Below are 14,430 nucleotides of genomic sequence, written 5' to 3' on the forward strand. Positions count from 1 at the left end.
ACCTTCACCATCCTTCATTTTGAACTTGTCAAGCTGACTTTGGAGCACATCCAACTTGGACTCCTTGACGGAGTCGGTACCATCATGCATATCAATCAAAGTGTCCCAAATTTCCTTTGCATTCTCAAGACGGTTGATTTTGTTGAATTCTTCGGGGCACAATCCGTTGAAGATGATATCACAAGCTTGAGCGTTGTATTGCAGCATCTTCAATTGTTCCGCATTAGCTTCACGGTTCGGCTCTCTCCCATCAAAGAATTCACCTTGCAAGCCAATAAAAATAATTGCCCAAACGGTGGGGTTATGTCCGAGAATATGCATTTTCATCTTATGCTTCCAACTAGCAAAGTTAGTATCATCAAAGTAAGGACCTCTACGGTGATAATTTCCCTCACTAGACACCATACTCTCCTAGGTTGTGAAACCAAGGCTATGACCACCAAAAGCTATGGAAATCAAAGCAAATGGAGACCAAAGCTCTAATACCACTTGTAGGACCTTGAAGTATGTCTAGAGGGGGGGTGATTAGACTACTTGACCAATTAAAAACTTAGCCTTTTCCCAATTTTAGAGTTTGGCAGATTTTAGCTATCTTAGGACAAGTCAAGCAATCATCACATAACTCAAGCAAGCATGCAAAGAGTATATAGGCAGCAGAAATTAAAGCATGCAACTTGCAAGAAAGTAAAGGGAAGGGTTTGGAGGATTCAAACGCAATTGGAGACACGGATGTTTTTGGCGTGGTTCCGATAGGTGGTGCTATCGTACATCCACGTTGATGGAGACTTCAACCCATGAAGGGTAACGGTTGCGCGAGTCCATGGAGGGCTCCACCCACGAAGGGTCCACGAAGAAGCAACCTTGTCTATCCCACCATGGCCGTCGCCCACGAAGGACTTGCCTCACTAGCGGTAGATCTTCACGAAGTAGGCAATCTCCTTGCCCTTACAAACTCCTTGGTTCAACTCCACAATCTTGTCGGAGGCTCCCAAGTGACACCTAGCCAATCTAGGAGACACCACTCTCCAAGAAGTAACAAATGGTGCGTTGATGATGAACTCCTTGCTCTTGTGCTTCAAATGATAGTCTCCCCAACACTCAACTCTCTCTCATAGGTTTTGGATCTAGTGGAAAGAAGATTTGAGTGGAAAGCAACTTGGGGAAGGCTAGAGATCAAGATTCATATGGTAGGAATGGAATATCTTGGCCTCAACACATGAGTAGGTGGTTCTCTCTCAGAAATGGTAAGTTGGAAGTGTAGGCTTGTTCTGATGGCTCTCTCCACGAATGAAGAGGAGGTGGGGGGGTATATATAGCCTCCACACAAAATCTAACCATTACACACAATTTACAAAAATCGGTGGGACCGAATCATCAAACTCGGTCAGACCGATTTAGTAAACCTAGTGACCGTTAGGGTTTTCGATGGGACCGACATGCAACTCGGTAGGACTGATATGGTTAGGGTTAGGGCATAACGTAATCTCGGTGAGACCGATTTTAGTAATTAGCTAACCAGAGAGTTGGTCAGGTAAACTTGGTGGGACCGATTTGCTCTTTTCGGTGAGACCGAAATGTTACAAAAGGGAAACAGAGAGTTTACATTGCAATCTTGGTGGAACCGATCGCTCACTTCGGTTAGACCGAAACGTTACGAAGGGAAACAGAGAGATTACAATCCCATCTCGGTGAGACCGAGATCCCTATCGGTAGGACCGATTTGCCTAGGGTTTGTGGCAGTGGCTATGACATTAGAACTCGGTGGCGCCGGATAGGAAGAATTGGTGTGACCGATTTTGTCTTTGGGTTTACGTCATTTATGGATGTGGGAAAGTAGTTGAGGGTTTTTGGAGCATATCACAAAGCACATGAAGCAAGAGGCTCATTAAGCAACACCTCATCCCTCCTTGATAGTATTGGCTTTTCCTAGAGACTCAATGTGATCTTGGATCACTAAAATGTAAAATGAAGTCTTGAGCTTTTGAGCTTGAGCCAATCCTTTGTCATTAGTATTTTGAGGGATCCACTTTCATCATCCATGCCATGCCATTCATTGAGCTTTCCTGAAATAATAGTCTTGGAATAGCATCAGCTCAATGAGCTATATGTTGTTATGAATTACCAAAACCACATAGGGATAGTTGCACTTTCAGTTTACCTGTCGTATGCTATTTTCTCGAGAGAAGTCACTATTGAAATCTACGCCCCACGGGTCTATTCTTCTTCATATTTGCTCTCCGATTTATTATTTGCCACTTTTATTTTAAGATCTATATTTCCAAAAAACCCAAAATACCTCGCTGAGTTTTATTTGCTTCTATTTGCATGTATCCAATCTACCACAATTTTATTCCATCAACTTGACAATTTCTAGCACCGTTACCCGAAAAGGATTGACAACCCTTTAACACGTCGGGTTGCAAGTATTTGTTCTTTGTGTGCAGGTACCGTTTACATAGTGTTGCTTGGTTCTCCTACTAGTTTGATAACCTTGGTTTCATCACTAAGGGAAATACCTACCGTAGTTGTGCTGCATCATCTCTTCCTCTTTGGGGAAACACCGACGTAGTTCAAGCGACATCAGGAACCTACCCACGGGGTTTGCCCTTACTTTTCGACTGCTCAAGTTTGCCCTTAGATATGCCTCCAAGGTCGCCTGAATGCCCTTTGACCGTTTGACCAATGCTTTGAAAATTCATAACAAATTAATATGAACTCAGGAAAATGCAAATAAAACATCAAAATGTTCAGATAAACATTACCATTATGTGCATGTCATTTGCATTCAGGAAAAATCTACCATTGAAACTACTTGAGGTTATGAATGTTATTAACATTATTTAAAATTAAAAGGTATAAACAATACTTTTTCATGAATAAAATTACATGCAAATGTAGGTGATGTTTCCTGAACATCCTAATATCTTATTTGCATTTTTCTGAATTCATAGCAACTTGTTATTAAGTTTCAAAATAATGGTCAAAGTTGTTTGAACATTCATAACAAGTTGATATGAACTCAAACAATGCAAATAAGATATCAGGATGTTCAAAAAACATCACCTACATTTGCATGTAGTTTTTATTCATGAAAAGCTTGTTTATACATTTTTATTTTTAATTATGTTAATAACATTAATAACCTCGGGCAGTTTAAATAGTGCTTTTATCCTGAATGGAAATTATATGCACATAAAGGTAATGTTTATCTGCACATTTTGATATCGTATCTGCATTTTTCTGACTTCATATGAATTTGTTATGAATATTCAAAGTATTGGTCAAACGGTCCAAAGGCGATCGGGCGACCTCCAGGGTAAATCCAAGGCCAAAATTGAGCAGAGTGGAAAAGTAATGGCAAACCTGTGGATAGGTTCCAACTAGGGGCAAAAAATGCAATTGTCCCAAACAAAAAATAGTTCTGATTGGGATAGCAGCTATGTTTTGGGCTATATGAAAAATGCATAAATGCAATTATTTTTTTAAACAAAAGTTATGATTACCCTATGAGCTTGATTCACCTGATGACATACTGGATCATGGCTTGGTCTATTTTGCAGATAAAGGAACAAAACAAAAGGGTGCTCGAGTTGGGCTCAAAGCTTCTAGAGCAAGTGGCAAGTGAAGTTTATAAAGCATCGCAAGCAAGGTTGTCAGAATCGCGATTTCGAATCGGATCGGAGCTTCGATGGTAGGATCGCAAATTGTAGAATCTTCACTATCAGGATCGTAGAAACATAGATTCTAAGAACTAAAATCGTAGAATCACAGCGGTCATTTTGGATCATAAAGTCGTAGAATCGTATAGCAGAATCGTGATTCTGACAACCTTGATCGCAAGGGTGGAGATATAATGTGCCAAGGCTTGAAGGATGAAGCACTGATGGCTGCTTGGGACGATTATGTCTCTACTACAATTTATTAGTATTAGTAGTTGGTTTGTATTTGCTGCTGCTTTTGGTTTGCTCCTGTTGATCGTGTCTAAACTTGTAGTGGCCTATTCCTAGTTATGTTAAATGTTTGTTTTGCTCTGGTGATGAATTTTTTGGTGATGCATGGGAAACGCGTCCGAATGATGTTTTTGCTGAGACGTTTCTAACTCTTTTATTAGTAGTAGTGTCGTAGGTTGAAATGTTGCTTGTAGCTCGTTTGATGGTTTTCCTAAATGGAAATTGGAGGGGAAACCTTTCTTTGATAAAAAAAATGACGGTGTTTTTTTTTCTGATTGAATACACACACTCATACTATTACCTCTGTACCGAAATATTTATAGTTGGGGGAACTTATACTAGTTTCCCCAACTACAAGTATTTCGGCACGGATGGAGTAGATCAAAAATTCTTTTTTTTGAGGGTACGCCAAAGGCGTACCATAGCTTTATAGAAGGGAGAAAAATATTTACAAGAGTTTTACAAATGCGCTAGTTGGAGATCACAAACCGACCCCAACCAAGCCTCCACCCCACTCCTAATGCTACTCTACTACTCGGGTATCGATCGTCCTCCAAATGCTCCTGCCGTAGCCCAGGTCCTCAAATCGTCGAAGATCAAGTCCACGGTCTCCCATTCGTTCTTGATTTGGCTCGATCCGAATACTCTCGCGTTCCTCTGCTTCCAAAGTGTCCAGCAGATGAGCATCACGAATGTGTCAAATCCTTTCCGCGTTTGCTTATGTATGCGTTTCCTAGCTTCCGTCCACCATTGCGCCAAGCGAGACTCGTATGTTGGGCAAAGCTCCATCCTCAATCCCATCCTGGTCATGCATCTGTACCACACTTGTCTTGAGAACACACATTGCTGCAAGATGTGGTCGACCGTGTCTTCCTCTTGGTCGCAGAAGTAGCATTTTGATGTTTGGTCTTGCAAACCGTGTCTTGCCCTTCTATCCGACGTCCACAATCGGTATTGCACCGCCAACCACATGAAGATTTTACACGCAAGTGGCGCCCAACATTTCCAGATTGCTCCGAAAGAGTGGAATCTAACTCCTCCCTCACAAAGCATCTTGTATGCGGAAGATGCGGTGTAGACTCCTGACACATTCCAAGCCCAAATGGGGCTATCCTCAGTTTGAGCATCCAATTGAACCTCCGATATGATCTCCCAAAGCCCGATGAACTGGGTAAGACCCTCCGTGCATAGGTCACCCACCACGTCGTTCATCCAAGCATGCATGTGCACCGCATCACGTACCAGCCTCTTATTTGCTACCTGCGTACGGACTGTGGCCACAACCAAGGGGGCTAGCTCAGCGATGGTTGCACCATGAAGCCACCGATCTTTCCAAAACCAGATTTTGTCTCCCGCTCCGACCTTCCATTGAACCAGGCTCCCAAAAGCTTGGGCCACCTTCTTATCCGCGGTCAAGTTGAGCCCTTGCCAAGGCCTGGAAGCATCTGTGCGTCTAAGCCATTCCCATCGTAATCTTAAAGCAATGCTGTGCTTAGATAAGTCAATAACGCCCAATCCACCCAAGTGTTTTGGCCTGCATACCCTTGCCCAGGATACCACACACTTGCCACCATTCACCTCCTCCGTCCCGGCCCAGAAAAAAGCCCGGCAACCTCTGTCCACCCTTTTCAAAGCCTATTTTGGCGCCTCCGCAACCATAAGGTGGTGTGTGGCCCACGCCCTCATAAATTCAGAAATTCACAAGGACGCTGTACGTAACGAAAGCACTCTCCTGAAATAAGAATAGGCTCCCCGCAAAAAAAAAAAGCAATTCGCCCTTCAAACGATCGGAATTAATAAAACGGAATTAAAACGGCAATCCCATCCTCCGAATCGCCAATCCAGAACCCCTCGCCTCGCACCACCTCGCGTCGCGTCGACTAAACCCCTCCCCCCGTCTCCTCTCCTCTCTTCCTTCTCTCCCCACACCCGCCCCGCCCCCACGCCACCCCGCGTCGACTAAACCCCTCCCCCGTCTCCTCTCCTCTCTTCCCGCCCCCGCCCCGCCCCCACGCCCCACCCCGCCCCGCCCCCACCCTCGTTTTTTATTAGGCTTGTCAAAGCGATCGGACGGCACCGCACCGCCCCCTAATATACCGCGAGCGTAATCGGGAGGGAGGAATAAGAGACGCGGTCACACATAAGGATTGCGATAAACACACTACCCTTCGCTCCCGCGGCGGCTGCGATCGGCCATGGCCGCGTACACAGCAAAAGGAAGGCGTGGAGTGCGATCACGCGACGGCTGCAAACGCCGGAGGGTCACCGAGGAGAGCGGCGGCTGGGCGTCGCTCCCCAGCGACATGGTCCGCCTCGTCGCCGCGCGGGTGCTGGTCACCGGGGACGGCGTGGACTACCTGGTCCTCCGCGCCGTCTGCTCCGGCTGGCGAGCATGCATGCCCGCTGGCCGCAGCCGAAGCCTGGGGACAATGAATCAGCTGTTCCTCCGCCCGCGCGGCTGGGTCGCGCTCTGCGACGGCGACGCGGTGCGCCCGGACGACGCCCGCGCGGTCACCTTCTTCAAGCCCAGCACCGGCCGCCGCCTCCGTGTCCGCCTCCCGAACCTCCGGGGCCACAGGATCGTCGCCATCAGCGACGGCCTCCTCGTCCTGCTCCACAAGCGCACCACCGCCATCCGCGTGCTCCACCCCTTCACCCGCGCAGTCCTCGACCTCCCGCCCATCGCCCCGACCTTCCGCGTGGTGGCAGGGAGCCGGGACTCTCTCCTCCGCATGAACGCCACCGTCTGCATGAACGCACCGACCCGCGACTACTCCATCGACGTCGTGGCCTGGTTCCCGGGGACAAACGCCTTGCTCTGGGCCAAGCCCAGCTACGCCAACTGGGACGCCATCTACCTCGACGTCCAGCTCCAGAGCGTCCTCCTTTTCCGCGGCCGTCTCTACGCCACCACGTGGACATCCGCCAACATCCTGCAGGTGTACCCTCCGAGCAAGAGCTTTCCTGTGGACACCCCCATCCCTGACGAGTTCGGGAACCCATCATCGTGCCGCTACTTCCTCGTCGAGTCCAACGGCCGCATGCTGCTCGCTGTTCGGCATTATGTCTACACGTACAACGCGCCGTCGTCCATCGCCTTCAAGATCTTCATGGTGGACCTGGACCGCCGGCAGCTGACCCCCGTGAGCAGCATCGGCGATCGTGCGCTGATCCTCGGCCAGGACAGGTGCCTATCCGTCTCGGCCAGCCACTTCCCGTCCATCAGCGGAAACTCTGTCTACTGTTCCTACTACCCATACTCCTCGGAATTCGGTGTCCAGCTACACTCCCTGAGCAGTGGCTCCACCGAGGGGCCATCGGCGTGGAACCTCTTACGCGACGACATGGAGATGATTGCCTCGGCGCGGCCTTTCACCGTTGCCGACCATCTTGTCACATACTGCAATCATCTTGAATGGTAAGTATCTACTACCTTGTATCCCTAGTTCCCTACTACTACATTTGGTGAGGATCATGGATTCACGGTCGTGTCTTCTTTTCAGACGCGCGCCCTAATATATTTTGGATTCCTCTTATGTATTGTAGGGTAAGAGGACTCATGTTTCATGAGTATCACAACATACTTGATAGCTTCGTGGAACTAAAGAAGAAAATCAGGAAGCAAGATGCAGAGCTGCGTATTCCATTTGGTGAGGCCAGGAAGAAGACGGGCAAACCATCTACTCTCTATTTCAAATAGGAACACTTCAAATCAAATACTATAATTGAGTCAAAATTAAAGCTCGGGAAATTATCAAAAAAAATATTTAAAGCCTAGGAAGCCATATACATGCATCTTCTCTCCATTTCAAGATAGTATAATTCGTATTAGCATTGTCCTATGGCAAACTTTGTAAAGTTTGTCCAAGTTTACAGGGGGGAAAAAACATCTATAGTACCCATGTATCATTACATTCATCATGAAATATACTATATCATACTGGCATTTATTTTGGTATTGCGGATGTTGATATAGTTTCTAACAACATGGATGGGGTAATTCTTTCTAAGTTTGACAAAAGACAAAACTAACGTGCATTATATTTTGAATGGAGAAAGTGTTATGTATACTCCAGCTCAACCAAGGGTATTTCTCTCCTTAACTGATTGTGAACACCTAAAAGATATTAGATGAAGAATATTTTGGTCCAATTCCATGGAAGGCTCATCGTCTAAACTCTTATAATCAGATCTCATCCAGCGGCAAGAGATCTCCTCTAGCCCGTCATCTTACTCTTTTCCTCAAGAGAAATATATTTGATGGGAAGTATCACAACCAAAATGTATTGGTCTGACACAAGAAAAGCCAAAGAATATTTATAGTTTTAACAGTTGAGTTGTCAATTCTAAATACTTACTTGACATAATTTATTACTAGCAAAGGTGATGAAGTGATTGTAGCTTGATTGCGGTAAGGTGACGGAGCAATACTCGGCAGTTGCAAGTGCAAAGTATCTTAAAAAGAGCAACAACTATCAAAAGCGTAGGCATGAGGATGGGTAATGAAATGTTGCATGGATATAATCAATTATGTAATTGCGTGTAGCATAGGGAGATAGTAGTCTAGCTCAAATTCATCAACTTATGTATGCATGTATTTCGTATGAAGGTATACGTGCTTGCAATAAGAATTTTCGCAACATCTTTTGTCATAGCATCCCGTTTCAGCAGGATCCTAATAGAAATTAAGGATACTTAAGGTATTCATTTCACAGACTACTAGAGAATGCAATAACAATCAATAAATGTAATCCTTAAGTTAAAACTATTCCTTTGATATCCCGATTATTGTCACTTGGGTGCCTCCCGTGCAGAACTATAACAAGTGCATACAACCCGCAAGTATGATCCAAACACATATAATATTCATGCAAACAGACATGGTTCAAATCTGAAATCATGGCACTCAGGGCCTAGTGTCAATCCTTAAGCATAGAAAATCACAGCAACATCCGCTAACCGTTACATGAGGGATCTTATCCAATTCCCACACACATATTCCTACATTAAAATTATTTGCACATGAGTGGGGAGATCATGATGGTGATGATGGAGGAGTTGATGATGAAGAGGACGAAGAACCCACCCCCCACCCACCCACCCCACCTCCCCCCCCCCTCCCCCGCCCCCGCCCACTCTCTCAAGGTCAGATCAACCTCCCGAAAGAGGTTAGATAAGGCAGTACCTTCACCTCCAGAAAAAATTCGCAAAATTCCGTGTTGCGGTTTTAGGCCAGGAAGGGTTATATGGGCGAAGAGGCGACACTTGTGTGGCCCCATGCTCTCCCACCTCATGGCAGTTGGGTCATGGGCCAGCGTTGCGTATGCCCCACATGTGACCTTGTGGCATGCCTCTGTGGCTCTTTCCCCTGAAAGTTCCAGATTTTTTCTTCATGATTTTCTTGGAGACCTTTCTACAAAAAAACACCATGCGAAAATAGTGATAAAAACATTGTCGGTCCAGACAGTTTTTATTCAAATTATAAAAATTAAAGGACAAAAATACAAAAAGAGCTTTTTAAAAAGTAAATATGTCTAGATGTATGATTTGCCCATTGAGGGAGTCCTGGATTAGGGGGTATCCGGACAGCCGGACTGTGTACAACGTCCGGACTATTGAAGCGTGAAGATACAAGACTCAAGACTTCGGCTCGTGTCCGGATAGGACTCTCCTCTGCGTGGAAGGCGAGCTTGGCGATCCGGATATTATATTTCCTTCCTTGTAACCGACTCCATGTAAACCCTAGCCCTCTCCGGTGTCTATATAAACCGGAGAGGTTGGTCCTTAGAAGGCCGATCACAATTACAATCATACCATCATAGTCTAGCTCTTAGGGTTTAGCCTCTACGATCTCGTGGTAGATCTACTCTTGTACTACCCATATCATCAATATTAATCAAGCAGGAAGTAGGGTTTTACCTCCATCGAGAGGGCCCAAACCTGGGTAAACATCTGTGTCCCTTGCTTCCTGTTACCATCAGCCTCGACGCACAGATCGGGACCCCCTACCCGAGATCCACCGATTTTGACGCCGACATTGGTGCTTTCATTGAGAGTTCCTCTGTGTCGTCGCCATAAGGCTTGATGGCTCCTTCAATCATCATCAACGATGTTGTCCAGGGTGAGACTTTCCTCCCCGGATAGATCTTCATGTTCGGCGGCTTCACATTGCGGACCAATCCGCTTGGTCATCTGGAGCAGATCGTGTTAGGAGCGCCGGACAATTATGATGAGCATGTCTTGGACCTGCCGTCAGACGATGCTCGGGACATTACCCCGGCAGAAGCCTCGGATCTAAATCTGGGGCAGGATGCGTTGCCTAAGGACGGAGGGTTGGACCACGCCCCGCAGGCCGCACCCTCATCGGCGATGAAGCCGAACACAGGTCTCACCTCTGAGGGAGCCTGTAACTCCGGACCCCGGGATTCATATCCGGATGTAGGTTCCAGTCCGCGCGTCCCCGAGCCCGCCGATCCTGGTTGGGCTCCGGTGATGGAGTTCACCGCGACGGACATCTTTCAGCATTCGCCCTTTGGCGACATACTAAACTCATTTAAAATTCTCTCTTCGACAAAGAATTCTGGGCCGAACTATGTCCGGCTCGAGTGGGAAGCAGGCGACGAAGAAATTCGTTAACCACCCACCACCCACTTGATAGCCACGGTTGATGATTTAACCGACGTGCTTGACTTCGACTCCGAAGGTATCGACGGTATGGACGACGATGCAGGAGAAGACTCAGAATCTATGGGGTACCGGATTCCCGCCTCGTCACATGACATATACATGGTGGATACACCCAAGGAAGACGACGGTGACAATCCGAAAGATAAAACCCCTGGGCAAAAACCAAAGCGACGGCGAAGACATCGTTCCAAATCCAGCAACAGTAAAAATATCAGCAAGAGTGCCAGAAGAATGGATACACCGGTCAACCCCGAAGGCAACAATGACCAAACGGAACCAGTGATGGAGCAGGACGAACCAGGTCACGCCGAGCATAGTTCGGAGCAGACGCCCGAAGACAATGATCCAGAGGGCGAGTTCATCAAACCGGCCCAGGACAAGAAGATAGTCCGGACGATGACGCATTCATCATTCCGGAAGAACGCGTGGAACGAGAGAACCTCCACAGAAAGCTTATGGCCACATCGAGAAGTCTGAAGAGGCAGAAGCAACGTCTTAAAGCCGCACAGGAAATGCTCAATTACAGATGGAATAAAGTGCTAGACACTTGAAGAAAGATATGGCGACGATCGCCACACAAAGAGCTACCCAAAACGTAAGCTACTGCCAGAGTTCGACGACGAGGCCGTCCCACCAAAAAGTAACACGACCAGGAGACCAGAAGTGCCACTTCATAACCGCAATAAATCAACTACCGAAGACGCGCACGATCTACGTGAGCACCTGGAAAAGAAAGCTGGCGCAGCTAGGTCCATCTATGGATCTAAAGTACACACCCCGGCGGGGGACTGTGGTCGTCCAAATAGTCATGATAACCAAACACCAGTTCGGAATAAACATCGAACACAACAATAGCCGACGGCATGCCACAGCGCGCCCAGATACAGAGGGGCTGCTCACCCCCTGTGCTTTACTAATGAAGTACTGGACCATGAATTTCCACAGGGCTTTAAACTTGTGAACATAGAGGCATACGATGGAACGACAGACCCAGGGGTCTGGATCGAGGACTTTATCCTACATATACATATGGCTCGCGGGGATGACCTCCACGCCATCAAATACCTTCCCCTCAAACTGAAGGGACCATCTCGGCACTGGTTGAAAAGCCTCCCTGAAAAATCAATTGGGAGCTGGGAGGAACTAGAGGACGCTTTCAGGGCCAATTTTCAAGGGACTTATGTTCGGCCTCCGGATGCTGATGATGTAAGTCACATAGTCCAACAACCTGGAGAGTCAGCCTGCAAGCTTTGGAACAGATTCCTCACTAAGAAGAATCAAATTGTTGATTGTCCGAATGTTGGAGCCTTAGCGGCATTCAAACACAGCATCCGTGACGAATGGCTCGCCAGACACCTCGGCCAAGAAAAGCCAAGGACAATGGCAGCCCTAACAAGCCTTATGACCCGCTTTTGCGCGGGTGAAGATAGCTGGCTAGCCCGTAAAGGCACCAGCGACCCCAGCACATCCGAAATAAGGGATGGCAACGGGAAGCCACGGCATAATAAAAACAAACGCCAAAACAAGGAAGAGAGCCCGGACAACACAACAGTTAATGCCGGATTCAGGGGCTCTCGACTTGACCAGCAAAATAAGCAATCTAAAGGCAGTAAAGAGGGACCGTCCGGTCTGAACAGAGTTCTGGACAGACTATGCCAAATTCATGGCACCCCCGACAAACCTGCGAACCACATGCACAGAGAGTGTTGGGTCTTCAAGCAGGCCGGCAAACTAAACGCCGAACACAAGGGAAGGGAAACACCTTGGTGCTCGACCCAATAATCGACGAATACCATCTCACTCATGTCCTCATGGACGGCGGCAGTAGTCTCAATTTAATATATGAGGACACTGTCCGTAGGATAGGGATAGACTCATCCAGAATCAGCAAGATTAACACCACCTTTGAAGGGGTGATACCAGGCATTGAAGCCTACAGCAGGGGCTTCGTTATACTGGAGGTAACATTCGGCTCTCCAGGCAACTCCAGAAGCGAAGAACTAGTCTTCATCATCGCACCCTTCCAAAGCAGCTATCAAGCATTGCTTGGAAGAACGGCCTTCGCCCGCTTCAACGCATTGCCGCACTATGGCTACCTTACACTCAAGATGCCCGGTCCACGCGGCGTCATCATCGTTAACGGAAGAACTAGGTACCAGGGGCTACATAGTAGCCCCAACGTTAGAATCCCGCGGCTAAGCGAAAGTGTTACGGCTATATAGTCTGGTTGCCTAGTTCGACGTGCGATCACCTCCTTGTCGGATCAAGACATTGGATAAAGAGTGATTAAGCATATTTTTTACGCGAACACCCCTGCATTGTATGCATGGGGGCTGAAGCCAACAACTGCTAACTTTCGGATTACCCACACACATATATATATATATATATATATATATATATATATATATATATGCTTAATCACTATTCTAATCTTGGGATAAGAATAACTATTTGGATCACAGCCAGCCCTATAAGGGCCTGACTGCTCCCTTCCGGACTCCCTAACCGGTACCGGTGGATAAAAAACAAAACTCTATCTCCACCCACCACCGACCCATATGCGCACTCCACCACGATCCCCACACCCATCCCCACCTTCCCTGCAGTGCTGTCGACCGCCAAATCCGTCGCCCACCCGTGTGTGCTGCCGACCACCGGAGCCGCCGCCCACACCCACGCACACCACCATATGCCATTCGCCGCCATCCCTTGACCTACTTGAGCAGCCGGAATCTGGAGCCCCGCACGCTGCCGCGACCTCCACTTCCATCCTCCGCCGTGGATCCCTGGTTCACCGCCGCCCCCAACCACCCTGCGCGTCGCTGTCCCAGCCACCCTGCGCGCCGCCCCCACCTCCCTCCACGGGAAGAAGCGTCGCCGCTGCACCCACCTCCATCCCTAGAAGAAGCGCCACCGCCCCCACCTCTCTCCCCAGCAGAAGCTACGCCCCCGCCGCCCGTGATCTGCCCCAGGCGCCGTCGCCGTAACCTGCCTCAGGCGCCACCGCCGCGAACTGCCAAGGCCACCGCCGCGAACTGCCTCAGGCCGTCGTCGCACGCCCACATACCCTCTCCTCTCGCCACACCCCGGCTCTGCCCCCGCCTCTCCCAAGCGCATCCGAGTGGGTCTTCCGCCCCAAACAATGCCTCCGAGGACACAAAGGATGACAGAGCCGCCGCCGAACGTGGCTATTGCCGCTGGCCGTCCCCCCCCCCAAGCATTGCCGCGACGATCCCTCCTCTCCCTGCTACCCCGTCTCCGTCCAGAACCTCACCGGCGCTCGAAGAAACAAGAATCATGGTCGGCGGGCAGAATCACTCGGCGTTCGTGCATGCAATGGGTGTGTGCACGTGCGTTCGGTGTGTTCTTGTGCAAAATGGGCGGTTTTTTCTCTTCTTTTTGTACATAAAAGATGTAAGAAATGATCGAATACATTCCCTTCTCCTGCAAGCGCCGCCATAGATCCTCCCTAGCACATTGTCGTCCATGATCTAGAAGATAAGATGGCCTCCCCTGTGAACCCTTCCCCCACCGTCATCCCTTTCTTCCCCTCAGATCTGTTGCCGGACCCGACAAAAATACTCGTTTTGCTGTTAAGACTTTCAAAGTGAAGTTCAGACACAACTGGAAAAGAAAAAATTTCAGAGTTTTCGCATAAAAATCCAGAAAAATGTTGTTCATATGGTGGTGGATTTTTCATTATAACGTTCATGTTTATGCTAGTACATGCTAGTTCATACTCTTTTTGTTCTTACTTGTGTTCAGATTTTGGTTTTGAAACGTACGAGCA

The sequence above is a fragment of the Triticum aestivum genome, chromosome 5B (assembly GCF_018294505.1).
Source record: "Triticum aestivum cultivar Chinese Spring chromosome 5B, IWGSC CS RefSeq v2.1, whole genome shotgun sequence".
Lineage (NCBI taxonomy): Eukaryota > Viridiplantae > Streptophyta > Magnoliopsida > Poales > Poaceae > Triticum > Triticum aestivum.